The 8,768-nt window shown below is 44.0% G+C and overlaps 1 long non-coding RNA gene across 1 annotated transcript in view; it reads right to left on the bottom strand.

Moving 5' to 3' along the window:
• Positions 1–4,553: 4,553 nt before the first annotated feature.
• Positions 4,554–8,768, bottom strand: part of LOC143292158 (uncharacterized) — a 36,213-nt gene continuing 31,998 nt past the window's right edge. Inside the window, exon 2 of the long non-coding RNA XR_013056635.1 lies at positions 4,554–4,747. This is a non-coding gene — a long non-coding RNA (uncharacterized LOC143292158). The remainder of the gene's footprint in view (positions 4,748–8,768) is intronic.

The following is an 8,768-nucleotide window of genomic DNA, read 5'->3' as shown; positions in this document are numbered from 1 at the left end:
TCCCCCAACCTGCAACAGGAAGCACAGTGCACAAGGAGAGCCGCTACACAACTCATCCAGCAGTTCAATCCGAAAGAAGAGCACAACACACCGGGAACCCACCAGCCACAAAAAAGCAGAGAACAGAGAGCGCCACAACCCGCACAACAGGTGAAATTGCACACAACGCAGACGAGGAATACGACGAGTTAAATAAAACAAAACAAGAGAGGCAAGGCCTTCAAGACTCACTTTGATAAATTAAGTCCCCTAGCATTAATTACAGAGTAATTTCCCATTTTTACTATCTGCACCAAAACGTTTGCAAAATAAATAAAAATTCCATGCTTAGCAATAGAAGTTCCTGTTTGAACAAAAAATGATAATAATGACTCCTCTTGTTGTGTCAGAATAAGAGGTCAAAGTGCCAAGTTTAGAGAATACAAAAAATATAAATATAACAGTAAATGCAGTTTGAATATAATTAGGCTTCTTTTTTTTTTTTTGCCCATCCCAGAGGTGCAATATTGTTTTAAACAAGATGAGTGGAAAGAACTGAATTTTTCCTATTTTTATGCCAAATTTGGTGTCAACTGACAAAGTATTTGCAGAGAAAATGTCAATGTTAAAGTTTACCACACACACACACACACACACACACACACACACACACACACAGACAACCGAACACCGGGTTAAGACGTAGACTCACTATGTTTACACAAGTGAGTCAAAAAGGACAAGTGACCAATCACTGCTCTTGTTTCAAAACCTGTTGTTGAAGCCGATTTAATATTAAGGTCAGCGCCGACCGGAGGCCTCTGGCAAGCAATTGGACACCCTCCCCCACCCCCCAATCCCCCTCCCCCCCTTTTTTAACTTCACGAACTGGGTTTGGTTTTGTTTTTTAAAGGAAGTTGGGTCTTGAGTGAAGGGAGGGTTTAAGGAGGAGTTAAAACGACGGGTGAACAATCATAGCTGCTGTTTAAAGATCTGATTTCAGTGAGAGTACATCGGAGGGAAAGTGAAGATTAGAAGACACTAATCCCTGCTCGTGCAAACAGAGACTGGCTGTTTACAGAATAAGGGTGACTGCTCAAATTTCGTATTAAGGAACTTAACGCACGAAAGAGGAAACAATATACAGAGCCTGTATTTATTAGAATAAAATTAAATGGACATTTTTGTGATCGTTGTTGCTTTTGGGGTTGTGTGTGTGTGTGTGTGTGCGTGTGTGCGTGTGTGTGTGTGTGTGTGTGTGTGTGTGTGTGTGTGTGTGTGTGTGTTTTAAAGAGATTTTGATTGGTGACTAATTACCACATTCACCACAACTTTTCAATGAACGTATGGGAAAAAAAGCACAGAATAACAACTATCAAAAACGATTGTACCATGAAGACGGACACTAACAAGACGGAACAAAGTTTACAAAGGAATTTTGAGGATGTTAAAAAACAAAAAAATCTCGCCGGTCGTATTACATGGAAAAAGAAGAATCAACGACAGAGGACCAACACATGGGATGATATAACAGCGTTTTCCACAGGGAGACTGATGCGCGTGACAAAGATGGAAGGGTATCAATGAATCAACGAAGACAGGAGATGACAGACCGAGTTTCAGCTGGTCATTGGAAACAGCCTCACAGACACACGCACACACAAAAAAGAAGAAAATGATAATAATAATAATAAAGTGATGGATGACTTATGAGCAGTCCCACCTCGTCCACGTTGGTAATGACAAAACAAGACGCTGGTTGAAATTGGGGTCAGAGGCCAGCAGGAAGCTGATCAATACCGGTCTTTCTTCGGAAGTGTCAGTTCGGCTCAAAGTTCCAGAACATTAACAACACGGTGAACAAAATATCGTCATTGACTCACTGACCGTTTGTGCAATCTAGGGTTTTTTGGGTTGCTTTTTTTTTTCTTCTCTTAAAAAAAAAATCATTATGTTGAACACATCTGTGTATCTTTATGGTTCATGGAACAGCATGTAGGAGACACAAAAGCAAAAAAACACTATTCAGGCTTTCAAATTGATGAGTTATGTCTTGTTGAGACGTTTTTATCGCGAAAGGCCGGGCGGAGGAAACAGCGTAAGCGGTAAAATTTAATGAAGACGACAGGTTCCAAACTCCCGATGTTTTGACACCTTCAACAAATTACCTCATATCATGTAAGTCACAAGAAATATTTTTTCCTACTGATATTAGATAACTGAAAGAAAATGGAAAAAACAGAAAGAAAAAAAGGTTACGCTAAACACCCAATCACAATCTATCTACACCCATTTCCGCAACACACTGAGACAAGGGAGACAATGCCCCTTTTTCTTTTGGTGATGCTTGCTTTGCTCTCAGCCAGACAACGCTATCAGAACAGGGTTCACACTTTTTAAGTCATGACAGTCTAACTCAAACAGAACCAGATGAAACCAATCTACGAGATTATAAGGCAGACAGAGCCAAGCAATGAACAAGTCTCTGCAGGCAAAAACCGTTTATTCTTAGCATTGATACGATGGGGGGTGGGGGGGGGGGAGTGAAGAAACTAATCAGTAAACAGATCTGACTAGTCGTTTATTCTTAGCGACGGGCGCAATAGCCGAGCGGTTAAAGCGCTGGACTGTCAATCTGAGGGTCCCGGGTTCGAATCACGGTGACGGCGCCTGGTGGGTAAAGGGTGGAGATTTTTACGATCTCCCAGGTCAACATATGTGCGTGCAGACCTGCTAGTGCCTGAACCCCCTTCGTGTGTATATGCAAGCAGAAGATCAAATACGCACGTTAAAGATCCTGTAATCCATGTCAGCGTTCAGTGGATTATGGAAACAAGAACATACCCAGCATGCACAACCCCGAAAACGGAGTATGGCTGCCTACATGGCGGGATAAAAACGGTCATACACGTAAAAGCCCACTCGTGTGCGTACGAGTGAACGCCGAAGAAGAAGAAGAAGAAGAAGTTTATTCTTAGCACTGATATGATCCAAAAGTGAAGAAATTAATCAGTAAACAGATTCGGCGAGTCTCTGCATGCAAAATCGTTCATTCTTGGCACTGATGCGATAAAAAAAATATAAAAAAAAGGTGAGGAAAGTAATCAGTAAACAGATCCGACAAATTTTATTCTGGGGGTTGAAAAAAGATGAAAATATACTACTAAACAGCAGTGTGAGTTCACCTGCAGCGTGCACACGAGCTGTCATCGCCACATACCAAGAAACGGCGGACGGAGGAAAGTAGAACCCCGCATAAACAGCACCTCCTTGGAGTGATGGCCTACAGGTAACGCGTCCGACTAGGAAGCGAGAGAATCTGAACGCGCTGGTTCGAATTACGGCTCAGCTGCCGATATTTTCTCCCCCTCCACTAGACCTTGAGTGGTGGTCTGGACCCTAGTCATTCGGATGAGACGATAAACCGAGGTCCCGTGTGCTTCATGCACTTAGCGCACGTAAAAGAACCCACGGCAACAAAAGGGTTGTCCCTGGCAAAATTCTGTAGAAAAATCCACTTCGATAGGGAAAACAAATAAAACTGCACGCCGGAAAAAAAATTTAAAAAAAAGGGGGGTGGCGCTGTAGTGTAGCGACGCGCTCTCCCTGGGAAGAGCAGCCCGAATTTCACACAGACAAATCTGTTGTGATAAAAAGAAATACAAACTAAAAATAAATAAATAAATAAATAAATAACGATCATCTCTCGAAGAAGCCAACAGGTATCGCAGACGCTGTTTGAAACCATGACAACCAGACGGATCTGTCACGTAATCGCTTTTTCTTTTTTCTTTTTTTTTTTTCTCATTCACTGTATGAATACACATGTCTTCTGATCAATGAAAGATGATATGATTTTCCAAATGGAAATACAAAAAAAAAAAAAAAAATTCGATTCAAGTTTTGAATTTCAACAATCATTCCCGACGTGATCTATCTTTGAGAGACTATGAAAAACAATCAAACACGGTGTTTATATATGTTATATATGCGCAAGGAAGTATCGGTTTCTTAACGGTAGGATCACACATAAAGCTAAGATAAAAACAAATCAGAGTTGTGCAAGGGGCAACTGTAGTGCTTCACCAGCTGAAAAAAATGACAAAAAAAGACACCAAATGAAATCCGGACATTTCACACAATGCACTTTCCCAAGAACTGCAACACCAATGAAGATCTTACATGACGGCTAACAGTTGCCGACGCAGGCAGTTGTAGATGCGCAATAACGACATTTTTTTCTTTTTTTTCTTAAATTCGACGAACACCCACATGCGCTTCAGAGAAAAAAAAAAAAAACAAGAAAAGCTGAGAAACGCGCAAGTGACCAATGAATGTATGAACAACAAACCGGATTCGAAACCAGTCACCACCGTTAGCTCAGCTCAAGTTTTCGTATAACGCCTTAAAAAAGCTAGCACGACTCATAACTCAGAGCTGTGACGTTGTTATTAATGATGATGATGATGATGATGATGATGGTGATGATGATGATCACGACATGATGATGATGATGATGATGACGACACCAACAACGACGATGATAAGGACATGTTGTTGTTCATCATACAAGTTCAGGTGGTATTTTCCACGTAGGAGCCAAGCTAGTCCCGAACTGTCCTCCTCAGCCACAGCGAGGCAAAGAGAGAAGGTAAATGGTTGTGACGCTGCTGTCCTCGTTTTCCGTGAAGCCCCGAGGGGAGATAGCGGGGAGTTGGTTGGGGCGGTGTACATGACACACATCGCGGCTGCTACCTGCATGCAGCATCTGAATCAGATAAACAAAAATAAATTGAAGAAAAGGTGAACTGACAGATAGACAGACAGCCAGACAGACAGATAGATGGATAGATAGATAGATTGATACATAGACTGATACATAGACAAGCAGACAGTTATATAAAACGGATTTATTTTTAAAGGGAAAAGAAATAAGCATGCATAATAAGTAATGCTTTTATTACGTCCAGCACCCAGGGTCAAGACAAATGAAATATAAAAAAATATTCACAAAATAAGAAAAGGTTATAGAAAAAAAACACATAACATTCAAATACGCTCAAATACATTTACAGGTACATGATCATAATACTGGCATTCATGACAAAAATGTATGTGAGCATACATGGTTGTAGTGCACACACACACACACACACACACACACACACACACACACACACACACACACACACACACACACACACACACACACACACACAGATAAAGAGAGAGAGAGAGATAGAGAGAGAGAGAGAGGGATATATATATACAGACAGATAGACAGAAAGATAGATAGAGGGATGATAGACAGACCGACATACAGAAAAATAATAATGAAAAGGAAAAGTAAGAATATAATTGAGATAGCAAGAAAGAAAAGACAGAAGGAGAGACAGGAGAAGAAAGACAGAAAGAGGGAATGAATGAAGGGACAAAAAAAGGAAAGAAGAAAAAGAAAAAAAAAGAGAAGAAATAAATGAAAAGAAACAGTAGTACCAGAAAGAACTAAAATAAAATTCAAACAAAAAAAGAAATACGAAAAATACTAAATATGCGACATTGTCCAGTGTCATGCATGTGTTCAACTTGCAAACATCGAAGCTGATGTCATTAAAACACAACAACAACAACAACAACAACACAACAGCAACCAAGACAAGTGAAGTAGAAAAAAAAATCGCGTATTGCTGTTTCATGGAGTCTATGTTGAAGACTCTCAGAGCGATATCACCTGACATTGTCAACGGCATGCCTCCTCATCTCACGCAGATTGCTTACAGAGAAGTATGTATCTCGTCAGCAAATAAACAGGAAACAGACAGACAGACAGACAGACAGACAGACAGACGCGGATACGGACAGAAGAAAGAGAGAACGGGGGTATAAGGAAGTCAGCAGGGAAGAAGAGGGTGGACGTGGGTGAAGATGACACAATAGCAACATGTAAAGGATTATATAAAAATGATCATAAAGAACCAAATAAAGCAAGGAAGAGAGAGAGAGAGAGACAGAGAGAAAGAGAGAGAGAGAGAAGCAGGCAGGAGGAAACAGAGGCAGACAGACACTCATTTCTTGATACACAAAAATAGGCAAGAGAAAACAAGAGAGGCCATTGAATAACAGTGCCCCAGTTTAAACACGAAGAAGAAGGAAGAGGAGAAGGACAAGGAGGAGGTGAAGAAGGAAGAGGAGAAGGACGAGGAGGAGAAGAACAAGGAGAAGGAGGAGGAGAAGGACAAGGAGGAGGAGAAGGAGAAGGACAAGGAGGAGAAGGACAAGGAGGAGGAGGAGAAGGAGGAGGAGAAGGAGGAGGAGAAGGAGGAGGAGAAGGACAAGGAGGAGGAGGAGAAGGAGGAGGAGGAGAAGTAGGAGGAGGAGAAGGAGGAGGAGGAGAAGGACAAGGAGGAGGAGAAGAAGGAGGAGGACAAGGAGGAGAAGGAGGAGGAGAAGGACAAGTAGGAGGAGGAGAAGGAGGAGAAGAAGGAGGAGGAGAAGGACAAGTAGGAGGAGGAGGAGGACGAGGAGGAGAAGGAGGAGGAGAAGGTCAAGGAGGAGGAGAAGGAGGAGGACAAGGAGGAGGAGGAGAAGGAGGAGGAGAAGGACAAGGAGGAGGAGAAGTAGGAGGAGGAGGAGGAGAAGGAGGAGGAGAAGGACAAGGAGGAGGAGGAGGAGAAGGAGGAGGAGAAGAAGGAGGAGGACAAGGAGGAGGAGGAGAAGGAGGAGGAGAAGGAGGAGGAGAAGGACAAGTAGGAGGAGGAGAAGGAGGAGGAGAAGGAGGAGGAGAAGGACAAGTAGGAGGAGGAGAAGGAGGAGGACAAGGAGGAGGAGGAGGAGAAGGAGGAGGAGGAGGACAAGGAGGAGGAGAAGGAGGAGGACAAGGAGGAGGAGAAGGAGGAGGACAAGGAGAAGGAGGAGGAGAAGGTCAAGGAGGAGGAGAAGGAGGAGGACAAGGAGGAGGAGGAGAAGGAGGAGGAGAAGGTCAAGGAGGAGGAGAAGGAGGAGGACAAGGAGGAGGACAAGGAGGAGGACAAGGAGAAGGAGGAGGAGAAGGACAAGGAGGAGGAGAAGGAGAAGGACAAGGAGGAGGAGAAGGAGGAGAAGGAGGAGGAGAAGGAGAAGGACAAGGAGGAGGACAAGGAGGAGGAGAAGGACAAGGAGGAGAAGAAGGAGGAGGAGCGGAAGCAGGAGTTGGGAGAGGAGGGGAAGGAAAAAATGACACTCTGGTTTTAAAAAAAAAAAACCTACATTTTTTGTCATTAGATTAGAACGAAACGTAAACAGACGCGAAAATATATTTGACAACAGCAACAACAACAAAAAATGATAATAAATGTAAAAAAAACACAAAAACACACAAACAATAACAAGCAAAAACAAAAAAGCAAGCTAACAAAACAAACAGCTCCCTCCTCCTCCGCCCCCCCCCCCCCCCCCCTCTCCACGCCCCTGCACACATACACACCCAGAAAAGCAGAGTGATAACAGACACATAAAAAACAACAACAACAACAACACACTCTCAAATGAAGTGATGAATGTCTGAAACGGACAAGGGAAAAAACCGCGAAGGGATGCTCAGAGACAGGAATACGAATACGGATACGACGGGTTGCTGGGTGAGAGGCGGTGTGTGGGGGCGTGGGGGGGTGGGGTGGGAGAGTATGATGGCAAAGAGAGAGGAGGTGTAGTAGATATGGGGAAGAGGGAGAAGGAGAGTGGAGAGAGGGGGTGTGTGTGGGAGGGGGGGGGAGCGAGGGTGGTGGTGGTGGAGAGGGAAGGTAAAGGTAAGACGGTTGTTGTGAGAGGGTGAGGGTGGATGATGGAGGAGGAGGTGCCCCGGGGTGGGGGTGGGGGAGTGTGGGGGTGGGGGAGTGTGGGGGTTGGGGGGGGGAGTGTGGGTGTGGAGGGTGTAGGACTAACAAGTTGTTTTCTCGCGGGCTGCAGGTTACATTCATAACAGATCGCGCTGATCCCAGATTTAGCACCGGTATTTTCTGCGACGCAGTACATTCTACACACGGCCCTGCACTGAAGAGTACGTTCAACACACGTACTTCGTACCCTCGGTCACATCCACATACATACGCATTTAATAGTAATGATGATGATGATGACGATGATAATAATGATAATAATAATTGCGCTCTACCTCCTTACCACAGAGTCCCAAGGCGCTATCAATCAACATCAATAGGTCAATGGGAGGAGGGGGGATGGTGCGGGGGGGGGGGGGGGGGGGGGGGGGTACAAAAATCAACTCCACGGGACACGATGACCAAGATTTATGAACAAATCAATTGTGTCAATGACAAAGCGCTCTCTCTCTCTCTGTCTCTCTCTCTGTCTCTCTCTCTCTCTCTCTGTCTCTGTCTCTCCCTCTCCCTCTCTCTCTCTCTCTCTCTCTGTCTCTGTCTCTCTCTCCCTCTCTCTCTCTCTCTCTCTCTCTCTCTCTCTCAGTTACAAAAAAAACAACAACAAAAAACAACAGAGTATCTACTCTACGTTGCAAACTCTTTTGCCAAGTGTGTACGTAAATCATGAACAGATGAGAAAAATTCCAGACTGATGGTGTATGCATATATATATATAAGCCATACAGACCCTCTAAATGTCTGTCTCTCTATCCCTCTCTGGTAGCATCGTTACAACCTTGTAACTTTGGTCAAAGTCTTGGACTCGTTTTCGTGCGTTTGGTTTTGTCTTCCCCCCCCCCCCCCCCCCCCCCCACCCCCCCGTCCCCCACGCATTTATATTTCTTTTTATAAATGTATGAATGTAATTGTAGATTA

This window comes from Babylonia areolata, chromosome 18 (assembly GCF_041734735.1).
Source record: "Babylonia areolata isolate BAREFJ2019XMU chromosome 18, ASM4173473v1, whole genome shotgun sequence".
Classification (NCBI taxonomy): domain Eukaryota; kingdom Metazoa; phylum Mollusca; class Gastropoda; order Neogastropoda; family Buccinidae; genus Babylonia; species Babylonia areolata.
Note: the sequence above shows the minus strand (reverse complement) of the source record. Positions and strands in the feature narration are given on the sequence as shown.